An 18038-nucleotide genomic window follows, 5' to 3' on the forward strand; every position below is an offset into this window, starting at 1 on the left:
TTCTGTCCTCAAATGCTGGCACAAGGTGTTTGTGGTAGACAATAGGACAGATTCCCAACAGTAAATCCCCTCAGTCTTCATAAAACTTGATGGTCTTATATTGAATCTGTATGGTCTGATTGGCATTTTGCAGCAAACATATACCTATATATATTCTATTTAAAATTTGTACTTTCTATCTTTTAATCTCTCTTTTCTGTGAAAGCCTTGCTTGAATGTTTCCTCTCCTGTTCAGTCCACAAAGGCACAAAAGAATTGAGATAGAGCTGCATGCCTATTTTTGAAGATTATCTTTAGAGATTAAAAACAAAAAAGGATATGACAGTCTGTAGCTGTTGATCGATTTAACATACGATGGAGTCCATAAACAGGACAGTCAAACAATTTTTGCAAGTGTAGCTGAAGGGATAATTTGGCATGGTATTTAGGAAATGTTTGAGCAAACAATGTAGAGTAATTCTAACATTCATGTAATGTACAGGCACCAGAAATCGTAAACTATATTGTTAGGGGTGAAACAAAGAACTTGGCTGAGCATGTAAGCCATCTTCAGATAGGTCTTCTTCCACTACTCCACTGGTTGGTCTCAGTATGTACAAATTCTCTTTACTACCTCCTAGATAAGTAGACCTGTCCCAGAAGGCCCATGCTGGATATGTAACAACTGGTGACTTGTAAATACAGGCTGAATTATTGTTTGTTTTGTTAAGTAAGATCTACATGAATATGCAACTCTTTTTTCCAAAGCAGTAGCATTAGTTAGCGGGATTTGGTCTTCGCTACAGGTGTGTATTTAGCATCTGTAGAAATCTAAATGTCTATTTTAGGGTGAGTTGGAAAGTGTGGATGCCACTGACTGAACTGGACAGGTCTCCAGCAACTGTAACAGGCTCATGTGTAGTCACTTCTATTGTAAATGCAGGTGTTTGAAGCTGAATCCATTCCATATTAAACATCCTGTTGATTCAGATCCTGGTTTCCTGGAGGCCTGTAATTGCCTGGATTCTGTCAAAATCTGAACTAGCCCACTAAAACATAATTGGCCCCTTTCACACTGGGACTACTCAGCTGCCACTTTAAAACAACCAGGCCAGCTTCCATGTGAAAATGAATGGGCACATAATAGGACCAAATGCATGATTTTACCCACACTCATCTTCTTCCACCTGTGTGTCAAAACCTACGATCATTTTGCCATGATTGTAAAATTCTTTGTGTAGCACAGTTAGGACGCACATACTATTCAGCTTTTATTGAAAGCCCAGCTACAGGACCAACTGCTCTGCTCTATCCACATGTCTCATGCAGACTGGGTGTTCTCCTGGCTCACACATCAGTTAGAAGTGATTCTCACATCAGCACTAGTGAAAACGGTCTTGGCTGAAAAATACATGAGACCAGGGAGTCTGCTAAATTGACATGTGATATGCACTTGGCAGCTTTCTTGCATATCTGATTCTCTGTTCCTGAAAGGGAAAGAAGAGCTAGATGTGCAGAAAGAACGAGCCTTGCTTCCTGTCAAACTGTGCCTCTTACTGGAAGGCTTTGATACAAAAAATGGGCTACTGGAAGCTCTTTTGTGTGACTGGAACTGATACAGTGTCCACTCATTTGAAAAGGTAAAAAAGGAAGACCCGGGGAACTACAGGTCAGTCTCACCTCTGTGCCTGGCAAGATCATGGAAACTATGCTAAGGCATATGAAAAATAAGGGGGTGACTGATTGACAGCCAGCATGGCTTTACTAAGGGCAAATCATGCCTGACAAATTTGGTGGCCTTCTATGATGGAGCCACAGTGTTGGTCAATAAAAGAAGAGCAACTAATGTTATCTATCTGGACTTGTGCAAAATATTTCACACCGTCCCGCATGACATTCATGTTGACATTGATTATGTTGAGCATCAATAACTGCAGCTGCACCACTTGTGTCTGGCACAGGCACAGTATAAATTCACATGTGCCTGAACAGTGCTGAGCAGATGTACACAAAGGCATAGTGCATAGGTAGCAGGAACCTCAGAAATAGCTAACTACAGGAGCATATATACTGTATGACCTAGTTTTAAAAGCAGTGTTATATATGCACATAAAGAAAAAAGAAAGAGACACCATAATTATTACTTTTTCCCTGACTTAGCACTTAACATGTTTTCCTGACTTCTCAGTCTGGTAGTTTTATACTGATTAGAGGTATGACTGTAACAGACAGAAGTGGAGATCATAAAATGGGAAAAAAAGCAAAAGATTTCTAACAAAACCTTTACCTCTTGTTCAGTTTCCTTCTGACAACTTGAGCTATCACACTAATACAAAGAAATAGCATGCTGAAACCACATCTGCTATTGTTTCATTGTTCTGGAAGTGCTTCAGTGCAGATGAGACAGCAGGGTGAAGTTCAGCTCTTCAGCTGAACCAAGCTGCAGGTGCCCTGATATTCGGGCTTTGGTCTTCCTCCCAAGTCCTCACTGCACTTAGGTAACTTAAATCCATAAATAAGACAAAAATAGGATTCTATCCCTGTCTAACATACTCTTTCTGCATTGAGAAGTATATAACTGCCCAAATTATAGTCAAGATATGTGCTGATACATCATTATATGAATGTTGCCTATGAAATAATCACAGGCAGAAGTCAAACGTGTTTTACAGTGATTTTGTTGGGGGAGCCAGCCTCTGCTCTTACCGACAGAGAATATATTACAACAGCTTGTTATTGGCTTTACATGAATTCCTCTTTATTGCTAGCAAAATACCCTGAGATATCATCTAGATCATTGCCACTCTGAAAATCACTGGTATCTTGCCATCTTGAGAAAAAATAATGAAAGTGAAGATGCTGTGATTTGAAGGGTGCTATTTATTGACCTGTGCATTAGAAATTAGTGTCCTAACTATTCATTTTATGACCTTGGCATTTATCTCTGACTTACAGCCAATTCTGGGCTTTCCATTTGTAAAAAATCTGTATCTCACTATTTCTTCTACTACATTTATCTGTGGTCTGCTGCTTTCAAGCATATAGGCAAGCAAACACATTCTTGCTATGTAAGCAAAGGTATGTCAGCCACTCTATGCATTTGACCTCACTCATACAGACAAAGGAAGTTGCTTACCTCTCTGAGATAAAGTTTTTCAAAACAGCTCCAGGTTGCCATGTAAGCAAGTGTACTCATTACTGTACCATTGGACATTCTATATACTACAGCCAATATACTACCATCTTATGCCCTATTTAGCATGATTCCGAGGCAGACAGTGCCTCAGGACAGGGTACACTAGCAAAGTAAAGGAGAGGTGGAGGCTGCCATGAAGAAAGGCAAACATTCTTATTTATCCAACTTATATAATGACTATTATGCATGATATATTATCATTATAATATACTGATGTTAGATATCATATATTAAACTTAATCTATGCGTGTATGCCATGAAATTTTTGTTCATTGGTACCACCCACTGAAATGCCTGTAAACCCTGTAATTAACACTCAAAGTGCAGTAATTTCTCTCTTTTTTATCAGATGATATTTTAGCCTGTGTTAATTATTCATCATATATGCATGTGTGTACATATATATGTACACAGTATTGTATATCTTATGATAATTACATTGTATGATCACATATAATAATGTCTAATATTTTCTTGTTTCATAGTATAGCTACAACTGATAATGTTCTTCTGTCTTTAAATTTTTTTCGTAACTACAGGTGAAATTTCTGCTATTTGGATAAGAAGTGCTAGTGGGATAAACCTCTAAATGAAAGGAAAGCTCCTCCAACAGTAGAGAGGCTCCAAGTCCCAATGTAAAAAGTGCTCAGACTAAATTTAAAGTTTGAGTTTCACTAGGTCCAAAACATTTAAAAAGAATTTCCTTTTAAGGTGACACCTAAAATTCGACCACCTCGAAAATTATGCGAAATGCAGTGACAAGGACAAATACACAAAACTACATTAGGTATTTGAAATTTGCTTAGCCTGATCTCTAGACTGAAGAACTCAGAACTTTTCAGGTTTTATCATAAAACAAATCCATGTATTTGAAATGCAAGCTGTAGGTGATTCCAAATGTAGCTATATACATAAGATGTGGTATAACTCAGTGAGACAGTGGCAGCTGATTAATTGCCTTTAACAATTTCCTGGCTGTGGATCAAACTACTGAGGTTTAGCTGAGACTGGGGTCTAACCTCAAGCAAAATATATGGCTTTGTCAGAGCAAGAAGGGGAGCCCTGGGTGGCATGAGCTCTCAAAATGAGTCTGCAGGACAGAGAGGAACTTGACTGTGGTGAGAATTCAGGTGTGGGTAAAGAAAGCACAACATTCTTACCCTTTGGCACTTAGAAGTGACAAAACAAACCCTATTTCCTTCACCCAAATAGTTTAAAATGAAAAGGAAATTAAACTCCTCCTAATCCACTAGAACCTACTAACACAACAAAACAAACGAAGTAATCTGGCAGAAAAGAAATACACTGAATGAACTTGCAAGCACACCATGAAGGAGGAGTCCTACCATGGATGAACAGTCCGTGCCTTTCTGAGGAGGATGGACATATACCCATTTACTCACAAAAAAACAGCAAGCTGGAGGAAAAGCCCCTACAGATGGTTCTTCAGTGGCACAGATTAAAACGTCACCTGATAAAAAACAGAGACAAATTCTAGCCCTTGGCTGGGGAGCTGATTATGGGCTTTTATAGATATTTCAGATTGTGTGAAAACTGCCTGTTGGAGATGAAGACTGTGAAACTCATGGAATACATAGACAAACTCTAAGGTAGTTTTAAAGACTGGTACAATCACGCTCTGATAAGATACTAATAACAATAGAGCAGTAGGAGACAGTTCTTTGGAGGCAAAATTTGGGTTGTTAGGAGCTGTAGAGACCTCTAAATGATGTGCTCTGAAATATTACTGCATTTCTGCTGCTTCAGTGTGTAACTTGAAAATCATTGCATAGAAAAATGATGTAAGTGTACTAAGAATAAAAAAAGTGCTTCTTGCACATGGCACCTATTCAGGAAAATATGGTTTTACTTAAACCAAAACAGGTCAAGTCTTGAGGTTATAGTTTTTTAAACTAAAGACTAGAGAAAGCCAACTGGCACAGAAAAGTGTATAGTTCAGGATGACAGATACTTAGGGTGGGAATGTTATTAAATCCTCTGTATTCTTAGGAAGAAAGGACAGGAAAAGGTATTAATAAGGTCCAGGAAGGAACTGGACAAACAGTTTCTACGTGTGAAGTGTATGAAGCAGATCACATAAAATATCCAGAAAAAAACCCCAAGCATTTGCATCTCTACAGATACATAAAAGGTGTAAAAATGCTAAGGCAGATTGCCCTGATTTTCACTGGGAATCTGATCTAATTTAGGCATCTGAGAAGTCTCATGAAAGAAAGTAAACATTTCTGTAGGAAATGGCAGGGGCATAGCACATGCTGATACGGCCCTGCCGAAATAGGCCATGTCACTGAAGGATCAGTGTTATTGCATTACAGGAAGCTTCGTGTCACATCCAGTAAACAATTCAGCTACATCAACAAATGGGACAGACTTCCCATGGGCTGAAGGCCGTAGCTGCAGGACTGTAACATCAATCACATAACGAGGATGGTGAATGTGACAGTAGTGTGCTTGGGATAGAAAAACAGCTGTGAGAGCAGACAATACAGAAGTGACAAAACTCTTCAAGTACCCCTAAAGAAGCTGGGCAAATGTGCCTAGGTGTGATGTGTGTGTTCAGGCACCACATGTGTGACTCCTTGTGGAAACCACCCATTCAAGATCCAGAGGGGAGCCCCTCACAAGTTGGAGAGGAGCAGCTTTTGACTCGGGCCTCTCTCATCCTGAACATCCCCAGTGGCAGGAACACTAACCTTGGGTCTCCTGTTCCCCCATCAGGACACCCAAGAGCTTTGGCCTGTAGCCTATCACAGATAAATATTTACAACTTCAGGTGCTTAATTAAAAAAATAATATTGTATTTCTGTATGTGAGGTTTGACTCTACCTGAATTTAGTGGGTATGTCTAAGGAGACAGCACTTCTCCTTTGCTTTTTTTTCTGGATCCTTAAAGCTGGAAGATACCTACCAGTTTGTCACAGCCATTGCTTTGGCCATTGACACAAGCTGGCTGGATCCTGGCAAAGCCCAGCAGAGAGAAGAGCCTACTCTGGCCCTTTGCTACACACATACAGAATTTGGTCTTGAAGAAATACCAGAGGAAATTCTGTTGTCACTGAAGAATCCCTTTTCTTCTTAAAAATGTCTTCTCCTGTCTCCAGAAGAGCCGCTGCTCTGACTGAAGGTAGAGAACACCCTTGGTACTCCTAGTGTTGCTTGGTACTAATAAACCACATGCACTTGGGGCAGTTCTCTGTTGTGCAGGTCAGCTGGCCAAAGACAGCCTCTGCTCATGCTATCTGACTTCTTCAGCAGGGCAATGGCACACAGCCTACCTTCTTGCAATGGTCCTGGCCACTGAACCATGCTTGGGAACTGGTGGGGAGAAGTCAGCTAGCACTAACCAAATCTGCACCAGGGAGCATTCTTGTGAGCTGATGGTACAGAAAACCATGTTCCAGTGACAAAAAATCTCCCCTGGAGCTAATTAATCTGTTAGCAACATATTAATGTAAAAATATAATTAGTTGGCCCCAAAGAAATGCATAATACATGGAAATATCTGGTGAGAAATGAGACTTGATAGAAAACAGCAAGCTTGAAACCTGGGCTCTCGTGAGGCCTTCACTATTGAAAGGTTTTGGTTCCCTTTTTCACTCTCTTGTAGTACCATAGATCTTGAAGGAGAATCGCTGCTGGGAGCTCCTTCACTGGCAGGCATCTGATGCTTTGGCAGTGGCTGAAACATGATCACAACCCCCACAGAAGCCACCTTCTCTTGTGAAACCCCAAGGATGCCCTTAGCTTCCACAAAATAGAGATGGGATGGTGCTTCTAAAAACACAGTCATACCCTTTCTCCACTTTGGAGGAAGATCAGCACCATTACTTTCTCGCTTCTCTTTCTGAGAATAGCAGAGGTCATTTAATCTTTGCTACTACTTAGTTCCCAGATCTGTTTCGGCACCCAGGGTTCGTGCTAGCTCATGGGAAGTTCAGGGGCTTGAGGCTGCCTGAGTGTTTTCCCACAGACCTGCCAAGCCTATGGGCTCCTTAGCCCTGCTCAAATCAGCTGGGGCTGGGGTATGGTTTCTGCAGGTGCACGTGGTGGCCAGCCTGCCTCTCTGTGTGGTATCAGGGTGGAAGTGGAGAGGCCCATCAAGACGTGAGAGGTGGAGTCACTGATGCCTCTGATAGTCACATAGCATTACAGACTGGGGGGGGTTAGTGTGGTTTGGAAAGCAATGATGGAAAAAGCCAGTGTTTTGAAACTCACTCAGGGAACTGATGGAAACAGGCCCGGGTCCTTTTTATTTTAACATCTCAGCAAGTATTTTATAAAAAGATAAAGCCAATGTAAATTCCAGGGGAGCACCTTCAGTGTCCTTTCTTTTTCTGTGTGTATGTCTCTTGTTCTGCCACATTGTCATACAAAGATACAGAGAGGAAGAAAAGGAAAGCAGAGCTTTAAGCTTTAAAAAGAAGCCATTTTCTTGAGGATTGAGCTTTAGTAAGGATTGTGTATTACCTTATCATAAAACAGCCTGAAAAGACAAAATGAATTCTCACACCCCCTTCTAGCACCAGCCAGCCAGCCATGCACGTGAGCAAAGCCATAGCGCTCTAACATCTCAGATGCCAAAGATAAGGGTGCAGAGATAAAAGACGTTTTATCACATGATAAAGGGAAAGTTTTGCACACTTTAGGGCTAGCTGCTCAGTGCAGGTTCCTCTTTCAATTCTCTGAAACTCTTTAAAAAACATTATACACAAGCACAAAAACAAATTTCAAAAGCGGTTTCCTCAGTTCAGACCTCCCGCCACTCCCACACCATCTCTTAGATGTTACCTCTAAGACATACCATAAACTACACATAAAAGTCACTTGTGTTTGCACTGCATACACTGAGCATTCTGTTCCATTGTTATAAACTACCCTACACAAAAAAATGAGGCTTGTTACTTAGTTCTGTTTACCTGTTTCTTTAATGTAAAAGAAATCTATCCTTTATTTACCAAGACTAGTAGAAATAGAAAGCACGTAGCAATTCATCACCTAAAACTTATCCTTTCTTTTTAAAGGTTATAAAACGACAACAGGAAATATTTTGAAATGGTCACAGTAATCACAAGACTACTGTTAAGGCTGAACATGTGTTTATAGTGGTCTATTTTTAGGTCACATCACATGACAACTTCTTGCCACTGCCATTTGTTTTTTAATTATAGATGAAATACTAACTTTTGCAGTCTTCAGGAATAATAGGATCATACTTCATTCTTGCTTTATTCTTACTCGATTTGCTCAAATTCATAATCTGACCAAAGCAAAGAGTGAACTACCTAGTTTACATTTTATTAAATGTCTGGCTTTTGTTTCCCTTGTAGCTACTGCCTTGATTTGTTTTGGTTTTGTTTCTGTAACCACCTACAGCAAAACAATATTTAGTAAAGATGCTCATTTTGGCCTAAGTCCTCAAAAGTAATTAGGCATCCAAATATTTTTGAGGAATCAGTCCTTAGCAGTCCTGATTGGTTTCCAGGCACCGTTCTGCAAAAGCAAAAGCAAGCTTGTCTCCTGGTGCCTAAACTGCCAGTGAAAAGGTAGCAACAATACTTTTGACCAGGAAATCAGTACGTCAGTGACCTCTCTGCAAAGGCACAATAACCAAAATACTGTAACTTCCTAGATTAGAGTAAGGATCCACCTTAATGAACATGCCTGTGTAAAAGGATGTCTCTGGCACTCCAAGAGCACTTTCAAAGTGCTGGGATGAATTGGTCTGAGGACAACATCCAAAACAAGCTTCCTCGTTATCATTCCTGCACAAAGCCATGACAATAAGGAGATTAAAATGTTATCAACTTCTCTGTACCTTTTTTATGAAAGAGCCTCCTTGCAATAACAAGAGGTAGATGATTAAGAAGCAGGACTCTTCTAAGAGTTGACAAGACTGTAGGTGTATCCTTGAGGATGATAATGATATCATCTTCAGTTCCAGTGGTCTCTCTTTCACTTGCTCAATGCCTTTTAAAAAGTCACTTTCCTACCCTGAGTTAATTTTCTTTTTTTTTTACAGTACCAGTATATTTGCACTGCTCAGTTAGCTGCTGCTGCTGCTGGTTTAAGAAGTAATAGCATCTCACTTTGTAAATGCTCCAATTGTTACAAGGCTCTTGAATGAGTGAGGTTTTGTGCTATCTTTTTGAATATCCAGTTGAAGGTATATTCAAGGGACTATATTTGTCAAAACTATGTTCAGATATTTTTATTTTTAAATTGAACACTACCTTGTACCTTAAATTATGATAACCAAATAATGAAACTTCCCAAATCAATTATCAAAATAGAAAATTCTTTCTTTACAGATAGTGTTTTTTTCTGTCCAAACTATAATAATGAAATAATATCCTAAAGTGAAAATATGTCCACAAACTGCAAGGTAAAATAGGATTTTCTGGTTCTCAGATGACTGACAAACTCCTTGAGGATGGATATCCTATACTTACACTGACTACATTTACCTGCTAAGAGGGGCAATTACACAGGGTGATACCTAGGAAGCTGTTTTCCCCACTTTAAAGCCAGAGAAAACGATTCAGTAAAAATGAAAGCTGGGCTCATAGAGTTACAACATGGGGCAGGTTGGCCTCAGAGTGGAGACTAATGCTCATGGGACATACATGGAGTAGTTTACACACACCTCCTTGCCCCAGCGCGAGACATCAGTTGTCTCTTGAGACATCTTGTCACTGCTGGTATACCTAACTCATATCAGGGGGAAGGTGGATGCATCACTGTGAAGGTCAGGGTTTGGGGAAAGCAGTAGTTGAACAGGTCATTTTTAGTGCTGTGTGGTGACAGATAGCAAGCAATCCTGATACTTCTGATACAATGTGTGATGTTGGCTCGTCAAAATAAAACAGTGTTAGAAAGATGAATGAGAAGACCATAAGATTCTCTGTGGTAAAAGCCTGACAAACCCCTAATCCCACCAAACTGTTGTCACTTCTTCGACCTTATCTTGCTTTCCTGATGAGAAGCTATCTGAAAATTTGTTCGGCTTTCATATTCCCAGTTGTCTGGGAAGATGCATAGATCAACTTATTCACAGACTGTAAATGAACAAGAAAGGCATGAGTATCTAAGAGACTGTATATTAAAGAGTTAAGAGGAAGGGAGGAGAAATAAGGATGTAGTGGTTGAAACAATCAGCTTTTAAGCATGCAAAGGTAAAAAAGACTTGATAACATTTTAAAAAGAGTGTATAAACTCTTTTTGAGTTTTTGAGAGTCCCAAATGAGGAGAGTTGTTTATTTTCTTTTTTCTTTTTTTCTTTTTCTTTTTTTTTTCTTTCTGGGTGTGTTTAGAAGTGGCAGAAACCATAATGGGAACTTCAGAAATGGAAACTCTGCACACTTTTAGCTAAAGAACAAGCACAGGTTTCTCACTCACCCTGACTGAAACATGAAGTGAAGGTACTATTTCTAGTAATGAGAAGAGAGGTTGGTTTCCAAACCCTTCCAATCTAGGGTAGCACCAATTTTTTCCCAGTTATTTAATTTGAGATATGTTAGATCAAAAGTATGTAAACCAGAGCAAGTGCAGTAAAGTATTTTACCTTGGGGCTTGTTACTAACGACAGCTGGACTGTCAGTGTCAAAAAGACAAATGAAATCTAATTTGCAAAAAGCATTTACATACTCTGTGATTCTGATCTAAGAATGCTATGCTGGCTTTTTAGAAATTATACTGTATTTGGCTGTCTCTTCACTGAGGAAGTACTCCAGTCATTTGTCATCATTGGCAGTAGTGATTCAGCAGCAGTACAACCTTTGTAGCCCTAACACAGCAAAAAAGCTCTAACACTAAAGTCACTGTCTCTTGCAGATGTCTTGCAGGTGTTCAGAAAAGCACTGTCATTTGCGACTGCCTGTACATAGCACAAAATGCAACTGTCTGTGCATAGATTGCCAAAATCCATGGCACCATGTTTCACCAGTGTGTGTGGTTGTGGAAAAGGCTTTAGATTAGGGATGGTTTAGGATTAATTTATTTCATAAGTGAAATAAATATGAATAAAATTAATATAAAATAGTTAAAATAGAAAATATTTCAACTTGATCTGCAGTGCTATTTAGTAGTTTAATTGCTGCAAGCTTTATTTTCTGCTCCTATACAATCCCATTTAACACTTGTATATGAAGCAGTAAGACTGCACCTAACAGTCTATAAGATTTTCATTTACCAGCATCACTGTAAGTTATCTATCTTCACTGCCTTTGATGGCTACACATCAAGAGAATTGAGCTTCAGCTCAGATCTCAAAAAAGTAAATAAGCACCCACAAGATAGTTTCTACAGCATGTCTCCTCCTCCAGAGAAGAGCACCGAGGCATTAATGTTGACACAGAAAGTGCAGACTGAATCTATTTCAGGGGAGGTATGGATGTTTGTCTTCTTCCCAGAAGAAAGTAAAAGGGCACAATGGCACTGGGCTGCAGAAATGGAAGGTGAAGGCCAGGACTCTGTGGACCACTGTGGGGTAACATACACCGAGAGGCTGGACCAGGCAATGCTTTCTATGAACCAGTCAATAAATACTGTTCACAGAAACAGCATAGGCTGCCTGGGATTAGAAGTGAAAGACGCTGGGTTTTCAGCACACCTTCTTACCTGACAAATGAAGTTTGTCGGTGGGCATGTGGCCTCATCTGCAGGGGAAGAATGTGATATGGGAGAATCCAGAAAGGGATGTGGGAGTCCTGGGTGATTGTCAGCCAGAGCAGGCATCAAACTCTTCCCCTTGATCACTTTATCATTAATTTAGAAGCAAGAATATAAACAAAACCCAAACAACTACTGAGCCCCGCTGCTGTTTAGCTTTGTTTGAAAAGCATCATTGGTCTATATTTCTCTATTTGCTCTCCCTCCCTAAATAAAGGTGGATGTTTTGGTTAATTCTAGCCAAAATTGATAAAAGGTGTTAAGTCACAAGACTAACTAAGTTTTTGTGCATTGCATTAAAACATTTCACCAACTGGATGAAAGCTTGGGATTCAGGTATTTGTAATTCCACCTAATGTTTTTTCATCATTTTCCCTCATTTCTGCAACTGCACATAGTTTTCTGTGTGCCATGGCCATTGTAACTCAAGAGACGGTTGTAGACATGTGCAATGACAATAATAACAATCTTCACTATATAGTAATCCACTGTTAAGTCACAGAATTGTTGGAAGAAAATAAGCTAGTGTTTTCTACTGCCCACAGAGAGATTGTTGCTGTTATCTCCCCTTTTGGGGAGTCTCATGCTAACTGCTCAAAATGCCTCTCACACATCCTTTTTTCAGCCTGGGATCAAAGCAATAACATTGTAGCTCAGAATAAATGGCAGAATATTTCATGTGATTATAAAAACTGGTCTGCAAATCCTACACCAAATCCTGATTGACTCAACACATGACAGACCCAATTTATGAATGGGCCAAGACCCAGTGAATGCATCTTCCCTTGAAGGCAACAGGAAGCAAGAACATTTAGCATTTGTCTCTCTTGGGCCCACAGCTGGACACAAAAATATATTTGATACAGAAGCATGACTTTATTTCTAGTGAATAGTTTGGTCAGTCCTTTGTGAACAATCCCCTACTTATTCATTTCTTTCTTTCAGATTTACTAGAAAAGTTTAAGCTGATGATATATAGAAGGCGAGAACTTTTTTCTTTGCTGAAGCAAGTGGGGGTAGGGGAGCATTTACAGCTACAGCATATTGGTCCAAACCGTCAAACTGTTGGTAATGGCAAGCTGCAACACTACGTATTTTTATTTCAAACATAAGGAAGTCAAATCCCAGGTGCCCCCATGCTCTTTAGAAGTAGGCAAAGATGCTTCTGACGACCTATTTTTCCTTCTACACTCATGACTACACTAGTCCCAGAGACAAGTCAGAGCAGCCAGAAGAGTAGGCACAACCGAAGGAGCTGGTATTTTTGCAGTACAATTTGTCTCTCTTTGTTCTCCTCCTGCTGACTGGCATAGGAATAACCTTTCCACATGCTGGTGTTCCCTGTATAAAAAGTGATCCCCAGGCACTGCTGTGAGAATCTTCAAAGTTAGTTTTTGCAGTACTGCAGCAGCAAAAACTGGGAGGTGCTGAGAATCCACCTGACTCAGTGTAAGCATTTTCAAGTTATTGATATCCAGATCAGTTATGATCTCTGCATCTCTCATGTGGGGTTAATCATGTACTCATGTAAGACAGACCACAAACATGAGCAAGAATAGACATGTGAGTTGAGCAAAATTATTGGACTACTGTAACACATAAAACTGCGCCTTGTCCTGTTAGTTTCTCTGAGAAGTGTTGTTGATGGATTATTTCAAAAAATAAAGAAAAGCTTTCGTAAGTATATATTATTTGAAATCTCAAGCATTTAATATGCACTGAACATGAAACATCTCAGCAATTATTTCGTGAGACTATTTTATCCACCAAGACCAGATTTACATATCTGCACAGCAGAGAACTGCTGAGATCATGAAAGCCAGACACCTATCAGGAAACCTTATTCTTCATCCTCTTAGAGGTGTTAATGATATTTTTATGCCCCATGGGAGAAATGTGTGACTTAGAAGGCACATCTTCGAGTGAAAGAGTGGGTTCCAGATGTTTTCTTTGACAAGCATGTACAGATTTAGGTCATGAATTGGGCTGATAAAGAGAAGAATGCAATGTACAATACTAGCAGCCAGCTTCTGTTATCTGCAATCATAGATAAGCTGCAAAACTTTTGACTATGTACTTCTAATGACCACAACAGCTCTGATCAGTTTGATGGTTACTTAAGCGCTGTGTAACAGATCATCAGATTTGCAGAGCCCTGGGATTTAGGGGAGGGGAAGGTGTCCCTTATGAAAATGTCTTTTCCCTCCATATCAAAATACAATGCTCATATACCTCAGGAAGGTTACTGCTCTAGCAGCACGGAGAAATTAACAGCAGAGGAGCCTGTGAAGCAGAATTTCATCAGCAGGTTCCCCTGGTTGCTTTGCTGTTTAATGATCCTGCTAGTGACAAGCTGAACGTCAACAAACTGGCAAGGAGCTTACAATCAGCTAGCTGGAAAATGAACAAGTTTAAGCCTGCCCATTTCCATTTGATCTATGTTGAACCAATATCCTCCCAGCAATTTTCCAAAGGCAAAATACCACATCAGAAATATATAGACTTTTTTCTCTTCATTGTTCAATGACTGAAGTGCACTATGCCTTATGTACAATGCACTATTCAAACTCTTGTCCTCAGTACCAAACAAGTAATTTATTTGTAGGCATTTTTGTGGCATCCAGTGTTGTGGCATCAAAGTGCTTCAAAAAGACCCACAGATTTCTTCTTTGCAGCCTTCCTCTAATATGAAGATTATTTAACTGCGTATTACAAATAGGAAAGTGAGGAATGGAGACCATGAGTTGCCTAGGACCTGATTTCTAACAGCATTTGGCATTACATAAAATGTTACTGTTTCAAAGCCACATTTCTATTGACTATATCTGGAGCTGTAGTCAATTCTGGAAGTATTCTATACTAGAAGTAGTCAATACTTTTGCAAGTCAAACCCAGGTGTCTTTTAATAAGCATTTGAAAATGAGGAACTCAGAGTTGTTGCCTGTTTCTGAAAGCTTAACCCCTTAAAGCCAGATCTGAAACAGAATTTCAGGCTCTGTAAAATGAATGTCACATGAGAGGAAGGATTAAGGCACCAATGAAGACTTAGGTGACTCATAATGGGGTCTGAAATAGTCAGTGATGAGGAACGGTGTGCAGACAGCACTCTTCACATGCTACATACATAGGTCATCTGGAGGAGACTATGAATGAGTCTTGGAAACATGAAGACTTGGGGAAAAAAAATCTTTGTGAGTCTCACAGAACATCCTTTTTCTTGCAGGAAAACTACTGGGAGACCTGAGCCGGGAGACTCTTCTTGTTGAAGGTTTCTTTTATGAAAATTCCCTGTTGCCTTTTCTTTCTGGGCACTGAATATAATTTGCTACAATCTTTTAAGATGGTTGATGGAAGATAAACATTTCCCTTCCCTATCTAAATGATAGACTAGCGGTTAAGGTCAGGAAATAGATGCCTCAAGTTGCCTCCCTAGTCTGACCATGGAACTTACTAACTGAGCAGGAGATTGTTTTAACTACAAAACTGCTGGGTACTGCCTATATTTCACAGCAAAGATGCATGATAAAATATTGTTGATAGGACAGCTTGGGGAAAGATGAAAACATCATGCAGGAGGGCAAGAGAATCACCAGCCTCGTGACAGGGCAGTCATCAGTTGTCAGGTAGTGGACATGGCCTTGGTATCTACTCTTTATATTGGACTTTGAGGTTATCCTGTGACTACTTAATGTGAAATAGTGTCCTTGAAGACAAGACTAAAGGTGAAGTCTTCTGCCTTTTAGCTGAATAGTATTTCAGGCACCTGCTTCCCTTTTGTCTAATGACCATTGCTTGCTCTTCAACTGGCCAGGTGCAAATCAGCCCAGATTGTGGTAACTAGCATACTATCTGGCTAGCAAGGAAGGAGGTGGATAAGGCTTCAAATTCTTTCCAAAGGGAGTGTTGAATGTACATGCTCTTCCTCCCAGCAGCATACTCTAGAGGAGGAGTTACACTATTTCCTACTCCTTGACTATGCTTGGGAAGAAAGTACTTGTATTTCTAAAGAAGAAACAGTCTTACTCATGTGCTTTAAGCATGCTTCTTACTGCCACTAGGACAGCTCTCACTCTCAAGTGACAAAATCCAATTGCTCTATAATTGCAGCAGATATCTGGTTATACTTGTCCTTAAGTATCTTAAGTACTGCTATCTTATGTTATGACAAGCAATTACTAGGGCATAATTCCCCAGTAGTCAGAGGCTGCATGGGAATTGTCCCCAGAGCTGAAACTCTGAAGTTCCACACCAGCTCCATTTCAGGCATTTCTCGTGCATCCTTTTCTTATGGAGGTGTCCTTTTCTCAGCATCACACAAGACTTCCAGGCAGAATCGGAGGCAGAATCTCATTTCCCAGGACATCACTCAGTCACTAAAGTAACTAGGCTACCTTTCCTTGTCCTGTAGTTCTCTCAGTCACCATGTGTCCTCCAGCAGCAAGTAAATGAGAGCTGATCAAGGAGACAGGAAACAGCCTCTCTCTGAATGGGCTGTTGAGTGATTTTTTTTGTCCTGAAGTATTCTTCTGTACTATTTACGCTTAGGAGACTGAAGACTATACCACATGTACAGGGGAGATGTTACTACATGAAAAGTATGTCAATATTAGTAAATTAAACGCTGTCAGAAGCTGGGCTTAGGCCATGAAATTCACTTCCTCAGGCTATTACATTTCTGGCACAGTTTTGTTTTACACCAGCTAATGCCCCCTCAAACAACTCTGGGCCCCACACAACCATCTTGTGCAGTTTAAGAGTTATCATAGACCAAATACCACTCCCAAAAAGGAGCTTGGATGTACCCACCATGTTTAAGAGACTGAGAACAGTTATTACAGATGTGTTAAATAAGCTAAAAATCAAAGTATGACCGGTCTCAGCAAACAGACATAGTGCAAAATTACTGTTGCACAAGACCGTATTTTCTGTCTAGACCACTAGAGGGTGCAGACAAACCTACTTTGCCTTGATTTATATTTAGGTTACAGAGACCTGGTATTTCAGGTTTTTCGCAAGAGTATTTGAGGAAAAAAGACGAAAGGATCATGCCTTGCTGTCCTCTACAAACCCACTTACATCATCTGTAGCATGTAAAAACTAGTCTGCCTTTCTCCTGCTAACCACTGTCCTTACACCACTCTCAGTCCTTGTCTACCTCGATTTCACACTACCAGTTTTTCTCTTCTCTCTTTTTTTTTTAATTTCCCTCACCATTTCTGTTCCTGCTTATCCACAGTTTCCTATCCTACTTCCCACCATCCCCCTGTGTTCCAGGAGGATTTCCCTTTGATCCCTGTACTGCTCAACTGTCACAAGAGGAAGTAACAGAAGTAATGAAGGCTTACTCTCCCAGCCTGCTGAGCCATTGTAGCAGATAAGTGGGGCCTACTCAGTGTACCCAGGGTCCTGAGAGAAAAGGATTTCAACTGAGCATGATTTAGAGAGTCTCAACGATTGATCATATTTTTGAGAAGTTGAGGGGGAGGGGGAGAAAGGAAAAGTCTTTACAAGATTAGTCCTTTCTTTGTGTTTACTCACCTACTCAAAGCAGAGGCTTGTGTTCCTGAATATTCCCTTTTTGCCTCAGCAATTCCCTCTTACAGCTAAACTCTGCGTGCAACATCCTGCCAAAGAAAATGCAAAACTTTTCATCTTAAATGTTGATCAGACTTACAGGCAGCTCCCTAAGGAATTTGTCTCGATGTGGTCACCGCTGATGTTTCCGTGCTGCAGAAGATCAGATTTCCTCTATAAGCAGAGCTGTAGAAAGGACCAAAGAAAAAACCTTTTAAGAGTCAGTTGTTACCAAAATCAAAGGAACATATCTAAAGATAATGCTGAACGGTGACAAAAACTGGTAACACTGTCTTTCATGGGTTTAAAACACAGTTCACCAGCTGTAAAACGTATCTGTGCAGCATCACTAAAAATGCATAATATCCACATCTGAAGATGAAGAGAATAGAAAAGGCACATACTTTTTGGTGACTTGATATTTTCCCTTCTTACTTTAGCAGATCTGAATCAGGTGCAGTGTATCTGATAGTAAGTAACCCTGGCTGCTTCATCATGACCATACCGGTGTGTAATTTCTGTTGTTATTTCAAGACTTAATGAGCAGTTGAGAGAGTGAGAATGTGAGGGCAAAATTATTTTCAATTCATCAGCTGCTGAA

The 18038-nt window shown here is 40.0% G+C and overlaps 1 protein-coding gene across 1 annotated transcript in view; it reads right to left on the reverse strand.

The window, feature by feature from the left end:
- Nucleotides 1–18038, reverse strand: part of P2RY8 (purinergic receptor P2Y, G-protein coupled, 8) — a 29752-nt gene that overhangs the window by 8528 nt on the left and 3186 nt on the right. The window contains exon 2 of the mRNA XM_010015932.1: nucleotides 17538–17623. The gene's annotated coding sequence lies outside the window, so the exon portion shown is untranslated. The remainder of the gene's footprint in view (nucleotides 1–17537; nucleotides 17624–18038) is intronic.

This window comes from Nestor notabilis, unplaced genomic scaffold (assembly GCF_000696875.1).
Source record: "Nestor notabilis isolate BGI_N333 unplaced genomic scaffold, ASM69687v1 scaffold11516, whole genome shotgun sequence".
NCBI lineage: Eukaryota > Metazoa > Chordata > Aves > Psittaciformes > Psittacidae > Nestor > Nestor notabilis.